This window comes from Corvus brachyrhynchos, unplaced genomic scaffold, assembly GCF_000691975.1.
Source record: "Corvus brachyrhynchos isolate BGI_N302 unplaced genomic scaffold, ASM69197v1 scaffold44, whole genome shotgun sequence".
Lineage (NCBI taxonomy): Eukaryota > Metazoa > Chordata > Aves > Passeriformes > Corvidae > Corvus > Corvus brachyrhynchos.
In genome coordinates, this window is record NW_008238359.1 from 4,604,109 (window position 1) to 4,621,851 (window position 17,743).

At 42.1% G+C, this 17,743-nt stretch overlaps 1 protein-coding gene and 1 long non-coding RNA gene across 14 annotated transcripts in view; both read left to right on the forward strand.

Moving 5' to 3' along the window:
• Window positions 1-17,743, forward strand: part of DLG2 (discs large MAGUK scaffold protein 2) — a 1,005,290-nt gene that overhangs the window by 63,026 nt on the left and 924,521 nt on the right. The window lies entirely within an intron of this gene.
• On the forward strand, window positions 7,991-13,874 carry LOC108447068. Of its 2 annotated transcripts, XR_001862453.1 has the most exons (3): window positions 7,991-11,418; window positions 12,178-12,309; window positions 13,129-13,874. It is a non-coding gene; the product is annotated as an uncharacterized LOC108447068 (long non-coding RNA). The 2 variants fall into 2 exon arrangements; XR_001862452.1 differs by having other exon boundaries at window positions 7,991-12,309.

The window sequence follows — 17,743 nt, forward strand, 5'->3', positions numbered from 1 at the left end:
CATAAACAGCAAAAGCCATTTTTTACTGAGTACTAATGTTGAAATAATTACTGTGACTAATCTAGACACTCTTAAATCTTCTCCTTGTAACAGTAAGGATACCTCAGACAACCCTGTCCACCCATTAGGTAGGCTCAATCCTTTAGGCTCAGTGGGCCTCTGCAATAGATGATGCAGATTCCTAATATCTGTTTCATCCCAAAGGAGGGGACTGGAGGGCAGTATTTAATGTTTGGGTTATTATGCTCAAAATCTTGTATAATGGCCAGGAGCAAGCACATGATGAATGTAAGTAAAGGCATTGCTAGTATAACTGAAATCATAAAAGTCTAACCATTATTAGGCTGGATTTAACTGTTTCATAAAAAAGAATGAGTTCCAATAGTTACGCTCACACTTTTTAGTTTCTACCCCTTTTCCTGGTGTTGTGCTCACTCTTCTGTGGGCCTTAGGGTTGGTGGTTTCAGTCTGGTTGTGGTGCTGAGAAGTGCTGGATTTTATAACAAATCATTAGCATCTGGAATGGTTTGTTGGGAGGAATATGAAGTTTATGTTGATGGTTTCTTCTTACTCCCCCTAGAGTCCACTTGTGGTGTTTTTATGTTTTCTAACACTCTTTAAAAAGTTCATTCTTCATGGGCCTGCAGCTCCAGGTTGCATCCGAGTAGTCTATATTTGATGTTCTTTTTGTATGTTAGTTTTTTATAAACCCATGTTTGACCATTTTTTTTATAAACCCATTTCCTTTAATTGACCATGAATGAGTTATTTGTGGTGATGAAGTCTCCAGTGCCAACCTGTGCCCCATTTCTTATCACCCCCTGACTGTAATCCTGTATGCCATGTCCTGTGTCTCCCTCTCTGAAAGTCTCTGATGTTCCAGGCTTGTGTAACTCTATACCACATCCCTGTGTTAGAGCCATAAATATCTAATTCCAGATGGACTATTTGCTTGTTAGTTCTCTCTCTATAAAACTATAGTTGTACCACATGAAGATAAACCTAAGTAAAACAAATCAGCCATAGGCAACCTGGCCAATTAAATCACTGTGTCAGCTAAGCCAAATTAAAGTAAAACTGCAGGCAAGCCAAGAAAAGTTCAGGTGGAGAAAGAGAGAAAGCTCTGTCCTGAGGCCTTGAAATTTCAAGACAAAGCTAAAGGACTGTTGCTAACAATAGTGGTACCATACTATTACAGGACTAGATAGTTATGGGTGAATTAAAACTCAGAGCTTGGGTTCAGTCTTTCCTTTCTTCAGAGAGCAGGAGCCAGGAATTTTGTAGAAAAGGCTGTGGCACACAGGGTATTTTCAGGACAAATGGGCTGTCTTGTTGGGTTGAAGGGCACTTATTTGTCATCTGCCTGTATTTGTCAGGCGTTTCTTCCCCTCTATCCCTCACTTACATTTCCCTCCTGTTGATAATTTTTTTCTAGATCTGCTCTAAGTGTTGATGTGTTGAATATCATAGAATCATAGAATCATAGAATCATAGAATCACAGAATGGCTTTTGTTGGAAGGGACCTTAAAGATCATCTTGTCCCAACCTTCCTGCCATGGGCAGGGACACCTTTCCCTAGACCAGGTTGCTCAGAGCCCTAATCCAACCTGGTTTGAATATTGCCAGGAGTGGGGCAAGATATCTACAATGGGCAAGATGCCTACAAACCCTTTGAAATTTGGCAGCTGGGTAGAGACAAGAGGCTGAGAATAATTCCCCTCCACCCCACCATCTCTCCTTTCCAGAAAAGTGGAAGCCCTACACTTTTCCATATTGTCCATGCTACTGCAATGCAATTATGATGGCAAGTCAGCACATTTGTAACTACAGCTTCTTTCTCTGCCAGTAGTTTGGGAATGCGACAGAGACCAAACATTGCTGGAGAGAAGAAAATGGTAAAAATGTGGGATGACAGCTGGAGCTGTTGATTGCTGTACAGCTGTGAAGGGAGCCAGGTCTGGAAAGCTCTGTGCCCACAGCGCTCTGTGTTCATGGGTTATAACATGGGAAACCCCCAAGGGAACTGCTCCATTCAACTGCTGCAATGAGAAATATCCATCAGTATTAACACTGATTTTTGAACCAAGCTGAGGGTGCTTTGCATTCATCCCTAGATGCTTGCCCACCTCTGGATGTTGGTTTCCTTTCCTGTGTTTCCCAGCCATCTTTATTTCTTCTGTTTCCATATGGGGCCTCTTGTCCACCCTGCTGAGATTTGTCATCTGCTTTTCTTGGCCACTAGAAGAGGGATATACACCAATTTTCAAAGTATCCAGGGCACAAAACAGACTTTGGGAACATAACAGGAGATCAGTGGTAGAGCTGCCATTATTCCTGGCACTGGTAGAGGTGGGTCAGCATGGAGAACACACAGTCAGCGTTTTGAAGCCTATTAAACAGTGATATTCCATGACATATGTATGATGATACTAACATGAGAGCTCTAAACATCTAGTTCTGTCTAAAAGAAGGTCCGATTTTGATCAGTGTTTTTGCAGGTGTACAGGCCTGTGGGCTGTTTCTTTATGTCTGCTGCATTTGAAGCACTAAAGGAAAATTGAAGTTTACAGGCAAATTCTTTCAGAGAGTTGGCATTAAAGGAGATGTTAGGACATTTAAAAATATATATATTTTACAGTGAGGGTAATTGATGGGTCAGTGATGCAGTTCTGCTTCCTGAGAGTGATTTACCTTTGATTAGGTTAAGTTTTCCAAATAAAAATGTTCTGTAAGGTAACATGAGGCATGTCAAACTTCATGTTATTTGGTTTTGTTAGAAATGGAACAGAAAATGAAAAGTAGGTTTAAATTTGTCAAAGCTCAAGCTTAGGCAGTGATTAGTATTTTTCTTGTTATTTCACAGCAGGTTGGTGTGAAGGTCTCTCTTTCCATCAGGGCAACTGCCATTGAGACTGAATTCTCTAAATGCTAACCAAGAAACAAATTCCTAAGTATTTTTAGATGTAACAACTAACAAATGCTGTTTCACCCCTTCAGCCTTCTCACTCTCATTAATAAAAGCCTTTTCCCTTTGTGATTGGTGGCAAGTATTGCTCATACAATGGGATTTTTGCCAACAATTCCAAAAGGAACATGATAGAGTCCACGGGAGCTGGTTGTACAACGTCAATCACAGTTGTTCCTCTGGCCCACTACTCTATAAATCCCAAATTCTAGTTAATAGATTTATAAAGCAGAGTGCCACAAGGGACCATTAGCTCATCTGGCCTGATGGCCCATGCATCACAAGCAGTTGCACTTTATGCAGTACCCTTTACCAAGCCCAGCAGTGTTTATGTTTGGATAAACAGTCCTTGCCAAAAAGGTATTCAAGTCTTGGCTTCAATACCTCAAAGTAGAAAGAATCAGCAAATTTTACAGTAATCTCTATCATCAGTGTCTTGGTTAATTGCATTCCTGGGTAAAAGGTATGGCTTGTTTCCGATTTGACAGCTCCCAGACATTGTTTCTTGTTATGCCCTTGGTAAATTAGAATTTGTTAACACCACTTTATTGTCAACAAGGATCTTGCCAAAGAAAAAGCAGTGTTAGAGGAATGACTATTTAAATAGAATAAACTCTTCAGGTGCCTCTCAATGGGGCATTTCCATGACAGTCAGTGGTGGTTCTGGCAAACCTGGGTAGTCTGCCATACCTGTGAGAGTAAAAGTAATCCACCATCGCTGCTGCTTTGCCAGTGGAATACCCAGCATGACATAAAAAATTTGTGTATTTTCAGTTACACTTCTAGAGGGTTTTTTTTTTCAGAATAAAGAGTCCAAATCTTCTGCTGGCTCACTCATAGAATTATTTTAGAGAAAATAATTTCAGTTTTTCTGATCTAAGATCCCTGAACTCTCAAGTTCTTTAGTTTTAGCTAGTTTTCTATTTTATTCTTCTAGACAAGTCGATGGACTTGCTGAGAATTGAATAATGATTTAGAATGTCCATCCAGACTAAGCTGGCCTTCTGCTTCATTTTTTCATCCTATTACAACATCACCATTCCAGTTTCATCAGTTTCTGCTCTCTTTAGTTCTTGTGAGTCTATGACACCAGCCTCTGAGTATGCTTGTTCAGGAAATCTTTGTTAAAATATATGGGATGCAGCATGAAATTATCACATCATTTTCTTCCCAGGTGGGGATACATTAATATCAGCGCACCTCTGTGGGATTGAGCACTTCAGGTATTTCAAGCAGGATCATTTTAGTGTTTTTAGTCTGTGGTCCTGCTGTTCATAAAATAAATGGCTGTCTCATATAAAGTAACTTAGACTTTCCTCAGAAGAACTGAATTACTAATCATAAGCTATTACTAATAAAGAGGAACAGTTTATCTCCCAGAAGAGAGAAACCACAGATGGGAGGAAATGTAGTGGTTAATATAGCAACAATTCTTGAAATGAGTGAATTGAGAAAAAAATAAATGTAGAAAGTAAAACCATTTGCACAGATTTAAAAGAGTAATAAGACAAAATGAAAGAGAAAAGCAAAGCAAATATGAAATCAGGAATGATGGGAAGCGTTACCTACTATCTATGAGAGATGCACTGAACTTATTTAGACATATTCTTTTCAGAATCCAATGAACAAAGTATTTTTAAAAAGTTGCCTAATGTTTAATTCCCTATTTAATTAAAAATAATTTTTGTGTTATTTTTCTTATTCTGTGTTAATGATTTGGATGCAAGAGTGATGTAATTTATGAGCTATCAGGATGATTATGTATTCTTCAGTAAGAACACAGATTGCTGAGTAAACTTGTTCTTGGAAACTGAAATCTATCCTGCTGATCTAATGATGGTGCACTTATGCCCAAGAATTGTATTTGTATTATTGCCAATGTTAACCTATTAACCCATTACAAGAGCTGCCATGCTGAATCAGTGCAGGTTCATTCCTGTACTGAAAAATCAAACAAATAATAATCCTGAGGGAATTGTTTTAAACAAAAATCTTCTGCTTTGTTTTCCTGAGCCAAGATCTAGATCTCAGCAGTGTCTTGTAGCAGTGAGTTTCACAGTCCAATTCTGCTCTATTTAGATTTTCTTTCCTCCATTGTGGAAGTACCCACTTCCAGTTCCATTGGCTGAACCTGTGAGAGGCTCATGTGAGTCACAAGAATCTGACCATGGCTATATCTACAGACAAAAGAATATCGTTTCAGTTGCTGTGAAGTTTCCAGAGGAACCAGGGAACTTGCAAAGGCGTGAACCAACAAAACTTGTATGACTGCTGTCCTTAGTGCTTACTTTGCCTTGAAGAACTGTGCCAGTGGCAGAGGTTCCCTTCCTTGGAACTGTGAAGTTGCAGTATTGCTTCTTCTGTGATATTTCCTTTTTGGAGTCAAACAGGAAGTCCTCTCTTTTCTCAATCTGCTAATAGAAAGATGTAGATGTTCTCAAGTCTGTTTCTGTTTTGAGAACCAGCCAGTTTAGGGATTTTATATTGGCTAAAAATACTGGCTGCATTCTGAGAAGCTGAAATAGGACATCATGACTGATTCAGCCACCATAACATTTGCTGTTGTTGGGCTGGGGGCCTGCACAAACCCAAACCACATTCCTGTCCCCTCTCCTGTTGGCAGTTCAGCCTGGAGAGCTGTGCAAGCAGGTGGTCTGGTCCCCAGAAAGGGGAGGAAGGAAAGGGCAGGGAAAGGGGGAGAGAGAAGTGATGTCCTTGAGAACCACTTGTCCTTGTTTCCACAAGCTGGCTCTCCAACAATCATCTGTCTCAGACATCTTGCATGAATTGAAGTGGACTGAGTGACCCAATACCTCTTCTCCATATCAGTCATTATCTTATGTATTTCTTTATGTGTCTTCTTGTTTTTTTCCTCACAGAGATGCACAGTCCAAATATTTTCATGCTCACCAACCTTAGTGCCCTTCTTTGAATATTCTCCTCTCTAGCTCTGCTTATGTTCTTCTCACAACTGAGTGATCAGAGTTGCACACAGTGTTCTAGAGAAAAGAGTAACAGTGATTTATATAAGGGCACTGCAGTGTCTTTGGTAATATTTGGTGTCCGATATCTGCATCCAAAGGACTGTCCCTCCTATCTTGGAGTCCCTGAGAAGTTCTCAGGGTTTAATGATGCATTTCACACATTGCCTGCTTGAATGTGCTGTAGTCCACAGCTGAAGGACAGCTTTGGGTGAATATTCTCTCTTCTCTTCCTTCTGCTCTCTCATGGCTAATACTGATACAGGGCTGGAATAAGTCTCCTGCTTGGTTCTCGAGTTCCCATCCCTGGCAGCTCCCAGCCTCATGAATATGCTTCTGTAGCCCTGCCCCTTAAGTGGCTGCTACTCACAAGATGGTACAACTCCGACCAGTCCTGCATGATCCAGGGGCAAACTCACTGCTCTGCTGATGGGTCCCTGGGCTATCATTGAATTATAAGGGATCTATATTAATTCTGACCAACTTTAGACTTCTGCACTATAGATCAACATACTATAGAGGAACCCTTTTTATTGTCAGCATGGAAAAAGAGGCATTTCCAAGGTAAGAGGCATCCACTGTTTCAGGTCCAGCCTTCAGAATAAGAGCAGTTGTGCCTTTGAAATGCCTCTCCTGGACACAACCACACTGTAGGTGTCTACACTTGGTAAGACAAGTCCTTGCCTGAGACACAATCTCCATCTGAATTATTACTGTTCTCTGTCTCCTTCTTCTAGAGTGCAAATCTTTTATTCCTACCCAGTTCCGGTGTTAAGCTTCATTGATTTTCATTTGGCATATCATATATAACACAGCAACAAATAAGCAATCAAACCTGACTTCGTAGGTTTTACTTTTACCTTCTGTTAATCTTTTCCTTCATGACTTCAGGAAAAAGAGATAAATGGCCACTGTTCTCTCTCTTTGCATCCACTTTCCAAGTGATGCCGGCAGATTTCATTAACCTTCCTTTTTTGAAAATTACGTCTTTTTAATAAATTACATTTATTATAAAAGCAAGCAATTAAAGTAGCATCTGGTATTTTGTATAAATAAATATGTGTACAAAATATGTATATTTTGCTTCGCACTACTGTCATGAAAAAGATATATTTTATGTTATGTTGCTTTCTTAGGGCATTACTAGCATACTTATTATCCTCATTTACCTGACACCAGAGGGTTTCACTGGCTATTTTCATTCCTTTTTTCCCAAGGGGTAGGAACGGCTGTTCCAAAGATCCGATGCTAGCTGCATTCATCCATCACATCTGTCTGCAGAAGTAGTTGCTATTTCTCTTTAGAGCTGTAGCCCTTCAAGAAGTCTTATGCTGTTAGCTCTCATTTCAGAGCAGCTTTGTGTCTGGAAAAAGGAGCCAGAAATACCTGAAATGCAGGGGAAGAAACACTTAGAGGTACATGGGCTGAGCCTGCAGTGCTCAGAGATATTTGCTCAGTGAGGTATTCTGCTGCCCAAGCACACTTCTTGATTTCAGCCTTCTCCTTCCTTCCCTCAACTTCTCCAAGCTTTGCTCCAACTCCTCCTCACCCATTCATTGGCAAGGGTGATTCCAAGCATTTCAGTGGATGTGTACTCTTCTTTCTCATCAAGAAATTCAGTTCTTTCTCATCACTTATTGAGTGTAGATATAGGAAGTTTGGAGATGACACCAAAGCTGGGTGGGAGTGTAGATCTTCTGGAGGGCAGGAAGGTTCTACAGAGGGATCTGCACTGGCTGGATCAACGGGCCGAGGCCAATTGTATGAAATTCAGTCATGAGCCCTACACTTGGGGCACAACAACCCCAGGCAGTGCAACAGGACAGAGTGGCTGAGAATCTGCCCAGCAGAAAGGGCAGAGAGGGGTCTGGGGGTGCTGGTTGATAGAGGTTGAACATGAACCAGGTGTGCCCAGGTGGCCAAGATGGCCAATAGCATCCTGGCCTGTATCAGCAATAGTCACCATCAGGACCAGGGCAGTGACTGTCCCCCTGTACTGGACCATCAGGACCAGGGCAGTGACTGTCCCCCTGTACTGGACACTGGTGAGGCCACACCTCAACTCCTGTGTTCAGTTCTGGGCCCCTCACTGCAAGAAGGACATTAAGGGGCTGGAACATTTCCAGATGTCATGGTTTAGGAATGGTATTCCCCAATTTAGTACTCCCACTAAAAGAAACACATAAGCTGCTGCCCTCCCCGCTCCAGTGGGAGATACAAAAGGCAGAGATAATGGGTTGAGATAAGAACAATTTACTGGAAACAGCAATGAGAAAAAAACCCAAACAGTAACAGCAGCAATATTATTAACAAAAGTGTATAAAGAGAGGATGATTTCCATGCAGAATGCTGACCAAGCCCAACTCCACACAGAGTGACCCCAAGACAGTGAACAATGGCCAATGGGTTCTCCACCCTGCCATGCTTTGTTCCACCAGAGAGGGACACCCTCCATCCCAGAAGCCAGAGAGGAAGTCCCTTTTTCCCTCCTCTGACAATGACATAAGGTGGTATTGAACAAGACAATGTCTTGGCAGTGCCCCTTCCCACAGATCCAGCCTGGAACCAGGACCTCAGAGAAGGGCAACAGAGCTGGGCAAGTATCTGGAGCACAAGTCTGATGAGAAGAAGCTGAAGGAACTGAGGGTGTTTAGCCTGGAGAAAAGGGGGACCTTATTGCTGTCCACAATTACCTGAAAGGAGATTGTAGTAAGGTGGGAGTTGGTCCCTTCTCCCAAGTAGCAGTGACAAGATGAAGGGAAATGGCCTCAAGTTGCACCAGGGGAGGTTTAGTTTTAATAGCATGATTTCTTTTTCATGGAAAGGGTTGTAAAACATTAGAACGGACTGTCCAGAGAAGTGGTGGATCACCATCCTTGGAAGTGTTCAAAACCTGTGTGGATATGAAACTTTGAAGACATGGTTTGATGGTGAACATGGTGGTGGTGCTAAGTTGACTGTTGAACTTGATGATCTTCAATGTCTTTTCCAAACTTAAAAATTGCGAATATAATTTTAAGAACAGTGTCAGTGGCACATGCAGAGACATTTGCTTTCAGTGGCAACCCCTCTCATAAGATCCCATCAAATGTCTTGTGCTAGTTTTGGAAGCTGGGATCTGCCACTGCTTCTACAGAAACCATAGGTTAGAAAACCTCTATAGCCTTTCACATCAGATTTGAAGGACTCTTACAGTTGGTACCAACAGTAATTAACAGTCTCTAGAAAAATGTTAATTGTTAATCCCTCTGGAGAAAATTCAGAAATACCCCTGACAGCTTCTGGGAATGACTGAAAGGGGACATTAAATGGGATCTTTGATATGTCTTGTGCTTTTGTGTGTTCTCCTCAGCTGTAGCATGGGGATGGTCTTCTGCTTCCACTCTAGAATGATGTGGGATTTAAAAGCTATAGATAAATTTTTAATACCTGTTACTTTAAATCAATGTTGTACTTGAAGGATTTAAACTCTATAACTTCACCTGTCCACATCTTTATTTATGTTGCTCTGAGTACCAATTGTTGTCTGTTCCATCCTGAGAGCAGCCGGTAAGAAAAATCTCTGCTCCCTGCCTGGGGAACACATGGAGCAAGAGAATGAAAACATATGAATAGCACTTGAAACTGGTGCATCCAGCCTGTCTGACCATCAGTGCCGATGGGAGTTAGAGCTAGAGGAAGATTAGAAAACATCTGAGCCCTCATTAGCTCCAGTGGGAGGTTGTGTAGAAATTGTGAGTATTTCTAGAAAAAAAAGTCTCACAAAGGGGAGCTTTTGATTCACTGAATTACAAAAACAAGTTTAGGAGTTCTTTTTGTCTGAGAATACTTTTATACTGCCTGAGACCATCAAGGAAGGTGATAAACAGGGGGAGAAATAATAAATTGAAGGAGTCATGGAGAGCGAGGCTGCTGGGATGTGTTTCATTTTTGTGGAGTTGCTTGCCTGGTGAGCTGTAAGGGACTGTAAGCAGCACAAGAGGGGCAAGATCATCTCTCCTCCCATGAAGATTACATGAGTGAGCATCTGTAGTTAGGAAGAGGAGAGGAAGGAATCTTGAAAAAGCACGTAAGTATCTTAGGGGTGGTTGTTAAAAGGATGGGGCCAGACCCTTTTCAGGGGTGTCCAGCAACAAGACAAGGGACACCAGTCACAAACTGAAACCCATGAACATCCATCTGAATATGGGGAAAAGCTTCTTTACTTTGAGGGTGACAGAGCACTGGAATAGGTTGCCCAAAGAGGTTGTGGAGTCTCCTTCCATGGAGATATTCAAAACCCTGCTGGATGTGATCCTGTTCAGCCTGTTCCAGCTGAATCTGCTTTAATAGTGGAGTTGAGGTGAGCTCCAGATGTCCTTTCTGACCCCAGCCATGCAATGATTCTGTATGATTTGCTTCTCTAGGGCAGCTCTGTTTCCTTCACACAGACGTATTAGCAGCCATGGGGAAGAAGGGGTGGAAGAGGGATCCCCAGCCTTAGCCTGCTGTTTCTCTCCAGCGTGCCAAGCAGAAGCAAGGAGAAAGCATGGAGGGGAAAATAATTTGCCATGTATCTGTAGATGCTAACAGATGCCTCTCACGAGGGAACAAATTGTCAACTTAAGTCACAGTGTGTTCCTGGGTTTGCTTTCTGCTCAAGATATACCATATCCCTAAGTGAGCAGAGGATGTTGCCTTGCAAGGAGTTGGAAGGATTAACAAGGGGAAAAGTGGTAGAAAGTTTAGAAATACAGAATAATAGTAAAAGAAAAGTTCCAGCTTGGAAAATTCTGTTTCTTACATCTGGGAAAAATAATCAGAGACTCAACTGTTCTGCAGGAGAGAGATACTTACAGAGCACTAGAAATGAAAAAAACAAACCGACCCCTAGAGAAAGCAGTGGGAAACCATTTAGTGGGCTTATATAGGCACTGAAGAGTATGATTTTGGGGCTACACACAGAGGCAAAAACATTATCTTCCAGGGAGGTGATGATCCAGCTGTACATGGCAGAGGTGGAACAGTATTGCTGATTCTGGCATATCCATGCCATACTGACGTGGATGAATTGGAGAAATGTGTCAATAGAAAATAATGGACTGGAGAGAATATTTTTTATATATGTGCAAGAAAGATTATGTATTTTATATGGCTTGGTGGCGATTTGAGTTAGAAAGAATAACATTCTACAAAAACCTGAAGGCAGTAAAAAGCAAGGAGTTAAAAATACATTTAAGGTGGCAGAATAGGTGTGTGCATACAGGGTAAAAAGGATCAAGGAGCACATAGTCAAGAAAAAATGGAGGACAAGACAGATACATATAATGGTGAAATGGCTCTAAGGGGGAAGCAATAAATGCCTACCATGGATGCTTTTCAGCATCATCAGGAACGTGCAGAGATGCCCAAGGTAACTCAGGTGCCAGAGCAAGTCTATCCCATCAGCACAGAGCTTCAAGGAAATCTCTGCAAGCAAGACATCTCTGTTGGTGAGCAACAGATGTGTTATTTAGCCCCTAAACCTGTCCCAGGTGTGACTCATTCATGGTTCCTTATATAAATACAGATCTACCGCTCCTGAGTTTTCCAGAGGAAGCCTGGTTTGCAAGAGGACCTAGAGGATGAGGGTGTCCTCTTGGAAAAGCCACCTGTCTTCTCTCTTTTCTCTGTGGCCATATTCAGATCCCTTTCTGAGTTGTGCCTGACATAATTCCTCTTCTATTGCTACAGAGAGCAGTCCTTCCCTCTCTCCCTTGTGCTCTCTCTCCTGGTCATACTAAAGCCCACAGAGATCTCCTGATTTTCCTAGGATGTGACCAGTTTTCTCTTTCCAGAATAAACAAGCAGGACAGCAGACCTGGTTGCTGCTGCTGCTGTCTTTTCCTTGATGAGAGCTGTGCCTCTTCCCCACCTGCCTCCTCAAAAACACGAGAGTGTGAAGACCTGGTCATGCCGCTCGGGGCTCTGCTTTTCCTGCACTGATGCTGTTAATCTGTGATATTTCTGTTCCCCTCAGAGGCACTGCAGGACTCAGTGTCTGTTTAGCACCACTGCACAAGTTCTCATCTCCTTGACTTTACCACTGGGGTGAAACTGGAGTCCAATATCCTATGGCACCACTGGGGACAGGACTGGTGGAACCAGGCTGGGCTGTAAGGGGGTCCTGGGCTATGGGGAGGGTGAGGGAAGGCTTTGGACTGCACCCACAATTCAGTATTTCCAACCAAAACCCTTTATTTAATTTGTAGGTATCTATGGAGATTTTTTTCAGTTTTCTATGGAGACTATGATGCCTTCTATGATTGCAACTTTTACAGGAAGTTTAATAAGACCATGTGGCCTTTCACTGCAGCTCTGGGGTTGAGCTCCAGTGCAGCCTGGTAAGCAAAGGTCATAAATGTCTGATTAATGTGCAGGGACATTTATATTATTCATTATATATTATTATATTATTCATTATATATTATTATATTAGCATTCATCTCTGATACCAAACCCACAAAGAACAGTAGAGCATCACTGAAGGATGAGCAAATTAACATTGCACAGACTTTAGTGCACTTTTTATCAGTGAATGGCAACCCACCCGTGTTTATGAGGACACAGTTACTTGGCTCTGTTACTCCCCTGCTCCTTTCAGTTTTATTTTATAATCAAAAAACCCCCAACATCCCCACCCAAAAATGGATGTGACTTTAGCTATGAACTTGTGAGGGCTTCTGAGCTTAAGCTGTTCATGGTGATGTGTCCAACTTCTTAGAAGCATGAGCCGGGTAGAGGGCTCAGCCTCAGCAAACTGATTGAGCCCCATTTTGAGGTAAACTGCACCCCAAACCTCAGTGCAGCACCACAAAGCCCTGTGTGTTCACTGGCAGCAGTGATGGAGCTGCTCTTGACTATGGAAAAGCATGAGCTAGGAAATGGTCAGAAGATACTTCTCAGTAGAAAAAAACCTCCCAAAACCTCTGGGGTACATGTAATGTTTGTTTCAGAAAGTGTTGCCTGGTTACTACCAGACTGTTGCCCTTCCCAAATCAACAGGGTGAAATTTGTCTAGTAAATTTTAACTGTGTGGCACATCCTGTTGCCGCACAAATGAGCAACACAATTATTTCAACACATTAAATGCTGAAGACCAGTGAATGAAAAAAGTTAGAGCTATCTTCCTCTTCTTCTATTTCTGTATGTTTAAACTCCAGTTCATCAGTGCAAGGTCCTGTAACACTACAGCCTACTGTGGGTGTATGGTGCAAAGAAGACAAGATAACATGAGAGCATGACACATCACCAGGATGTCCCCCATGAACCAGCCAAGCAGGAGCCTCTGGCACAACTTGAGGAAGCACAGAGGGAAAGGTGAAAGTTGTATCCACTTTGTCCTATCACACAAACAGCACCTGCTGGTGGTGGGCTACAGCATCCACACCGCAAGGATGGGGCCAGAGCATCGCTGCTGGCAGTGATCTCCATCAGCCTCTTGAAGCAGTGCTTGGCTTTGCTGTGCCATGAGCAACAGACAGAGGACAGCCTGGTCTGTGCTGCAGCATCTTCAACAGCCCCTCATCTGCCAGAAGAAGTGTGTACCACTGGATTTGTGAAACCTTGAGTAGGTCATGCCTGTTGTTGATTTTGTCTTTAATTGCAGTTCAGAGCTTGACAAGAAAAACACCATTTTTCTGCTGCACATGGGGAACCAGCTGTTGTGGTGGGTTGACCTTGGCTGGACATCAAGTGTCCTACCAAAGCTGTCCTATCCCTCTTCTCCTCAGCTGGGCAGGGCAGAGAAAATCTAACAAAAGTCTTCTCACGGTCAACCTATGGACAAGAAGAGATCACTCACCAGTTATAATGTCATGGGTGAAACAGACTTGGGGAAAGTTAATGTACTTTATTGCTAATCAAATCAGAGTAGAGTAATGAGAAATAAACCCAAATCTTAAAACACCTTCTCCCACTCCTTTCTGGACTCAATTTCATTCCCTATTTTCTCTTCCTTCTCCCTCCAGTGATGCAAGGGGAGAGGGAATAGGAGCTGCAGTCAGTTCAGCTCGAGTTGTCTCTGCTACTCCTTCCTCTCTTTGTTTTGCTGCTCTAGCAAGGGATTCCTCCCATGGGACACAGCCCTTCACAAACTTGTCCAGTGTGGGCCCTTCCCACAGGCTTCAGTTCTTCATGAACTGCTTCAGCATGGGTGTCTTCCAGAGGGTACAGGGGAAATCTCTGTTCCGGGACCTAGAGCACTTCCTTCCTCTCCTTCTTCACTGACCTTGGGGTCTGCAGGGCTGTTTCTCTCAAACCTTTCCCTTTGTCCCCTTCCCCTCCTTCTTAAAAATTTTATCTCAGAGGTGCCACCATCATCACTGATGGGTTTGGGCTTGGTCAGTGTTGGGTCCATCCTGCAGCTGCCTGGGATTAACTCTGTTGAACACAGGGGAAGCTTCTGGCATTTTCTCACAGAAGCTTCCTTGTAGCATCCCTGTTGTCAAAAACCTTGCCACACAAAACCAATGCAGCTGTGAAAAGCAAATGTGTTTTGGGAAGTATAATTTTAAGTGTTCATGTAAAGCCAGCAGCTGGGCATGTGATGATGTGATAGACCTTCTTCAGTCAGTGTCGTGGGATTCGTTGTAAATTGCTTAGGCTTTGTTTGGTTTTTCTTTTTTTAAATATTAGTGCATATTAGAGACTTGCTGAAATGTGAGGTGTGTGCTGCAAAGGCTGGAAATCATAAACTAGAGATAAAAAATAATTATTTAGACAAGTCAAATCCCATACTTGCAATTGTAGCCATTATTTGGCGCAAAACTCAGCCGGTGGTCATTAAATAGCAGCTTGTGTAACATTTCAGACAGATGGGAAAACCTCTTACATCTAAGTTGTTGAAGTAGGTGTTGCTTAGGTCTGTGTTATCAGAATAAACAAACCACAGATTATTACTGCACAGTAGAGCAGTGAGGTTTAGGAAGTCGCAGAAAAGGAGGATCTGCTGCAGACCAAATGCTGTTCTGAGTCAAGACCCTCAGAGCAGCCTGAAGGTCAAGGAGATGTTCATACAGTGCAGGCTGCCACTTCCAACTATCTGCTCCAGGGAATATGCAGGCAGCCTGCTTCATGCTTGTAAGCATAGTATAGAACACTAACCAGACTTCTTGATCTTAAAAAGCATAATGTTGTCCAGTATTTTAAAGAAAAAAGTTTAAAAGCTTAGATCTGTAATGACCAAAGATAAAATCTGGTTATGTCAATAATGGCCTTTGCATTGGAATAGCAAAAAATATTTTCTTAGTCACAGGAACTGTACTTGTACTCCTAAATTAGGGTGATTTTGGTGACAGGCAGCTTAGCATTCTTTTTGTTCAGTTTTCAACATAGCCTGGGGCAGCTGACCCATGAGCTATTTTTTGCTTTGATAAATCCTATCTCTGTGTTCCTCTGTTTTGAAAATAGATATAAAAAGAGATAGGCAGTAATTTAATAAATAGAAACTGTAAAGCAGAGGTAACAGAAGGAATGACTTGAAAGGTATTATTAATGGCATCCCTGTGTCCAAAGTGCCCAAAGGGTTCAGTCAGGATTACAGCTGTCAAAGCAAGGGGCAGGACAGGCTTGGCTTTCCACAGCCTTTGCATTCAAGGGCTGCTAGTTCTCAGCTTTTTCATTCCTTTTCTCAATCATCCTTTGCACTCCACAAGAGCCGCATATTATTTTACAGATATTTTGTTTTGTCTGTTGCTGATAGAGAAGTTCTGGATCGAAATTGCCTATTGTGTTGTGTCCAAGGTGCACAAATTAGCATGGGAAAAATGACATTGATAGGGATCCTTCAGCAACTGCATCTATGTAAGGACCAATGGATTGACACTGCTTATGCAATGCTGACAGATTTATATCTATGTTAGGGTTTGCTTTATGGAGTGACACTAAACATTGGCATAAAATAGAACAGGACATAAATAATTTCAATTTAAATTCCATCCACAGCTCCACACCATAAAGTATTTCCCCTGAACCTCCAACCAAATGATCCTAAAGTACATGACTTTCAGAGAAGCTGGGAACTGTGTTGAGACCAAACCTTGCAGCAGAAGTTCATTCTGCTTAGTTTCTAATATCTGGTTGAATAAAGATTTCTACATTCAGCACTGGATCATCTTTTTAATTTTGATCAAGTTTAGCAGAGGTCACGTAAATGTTTTGTGGCTGCTTATAGAAAAATCAATGGAAAATATATCATATTGGACCAAATATGCTTAAACCCAGGCTCCAGGCTCTGGTTTGAAAATGTTGGTCAGTAATAAGAATGACTAGTAATACCTTTTATTATGGTTTCCAGTAATGCCTGGATACACAATCATCAAGTAAATGGATTTTTTTCTTCCCACTTTTTTAATCTGGAAGAAGACTGAGCCCATAAACCCAGCCTAAATCATAACTAAACATCTAACACTCCCCATGAAAGTGTTTGCAGCTGTGTTCTCCCATCACACATACCGTGAGAATTCTGTTATAGTAAATTGAAGCTGTTAGTGTCACAATATTGCCATCATTATGTGTTCAAAATATGAGTCAGATCCCCAGCACTCCTTCATGTTCTAATATCACAAATGTGTCTAGTGTTTTACTTTCAGTTATGGTTTCTAAGACTTTAGAGGGGAATCTGCCTATCCCAATAGTGTTAAATTTTAAGGCCCATATCTAACCCACAACAGTGATGCAGCCGCTTTCCTCCTTCCTCCTGGCCACTGGCAGAACTTCATATGTCTACTTCCATGGTTAAATGGTTTTCCTCTGAGCTCATCTGTCTCCCAGCCTCATCAGCACAGCCTGCTGCCCTTTACCACTTCCTCATCCTTCATAGTCTTTTCTCCTATCTCCTAACCATGACTCCACTCAATTTCCTGTGTGTGTCTTCTGCCTGTGGCTCTGATTCGACGTGAGAGGCAGTGGTGACCCCCTCTACCCTTTCCTGGTGCACCTGGCAGCTTTCCTGCTTTCCTGGCAGCTCCCTTTCTGGCTTCAGGTGTTTTAATGAGGAAGAGGAATGGTGGTCTTGATGGAGGAGCAACCTATGAATTGATGGTGAGGCATGTTTGAAAATCACAGTAATATACAACTTCTGGGGAAGTGAACAAATGTAATGCTTCATTTTGTATTAAAAGACTTGACAAATAGGACTATGTATAGAACAAACATGTTTTAGCCAGTACTTTTACATGTCCTCCTGACTTCAGCTTCTTACTACAATTGTTTTCTTTCCTGCTTCCCTGCTTAACAAGTAAATTGGTGCCTTTTATCTTTCTGAAGAAAGGGCAAGCCTTTTTGCTTTCCTGTTGAAGGAATTTCTGTGCCATTTCTTAACCTGTATAAATTAGATACATTGCACATATATATCGATACATATGCATTTGATTAGATATATAAACTAGGTGTTAAAGCCTGCTTCTGGATGTTTCCTGCAATAATGTATCAGTGTATATAAATTCATCAAACGATGAATCAGTCAATTACTTTCCACTCCGGAACCATGTCATAACCATATCTGTATCTGAAATGTGATCTGAACAAAGTGGGAGGATTTTCACCGGTAGGACTGCAATGTGCAACTGATTTAGTGTCAAATCTTCTATGGAGAGGGTATCTGAGGGTGACATGGCAGTCATGGATAGCTGTGTGCAGAGGGCTAGAGAAGAAGGAATTGGAGCAATGAGCTCATGTTAGTGCTTCCGGGAAGCCTGTGCTGATGGTTTCCTGCATATATATCCCTCCAAGTCATTTAACTGCCAGGTCTGTCATCCTCCTTGGAAAAGGAAAGGA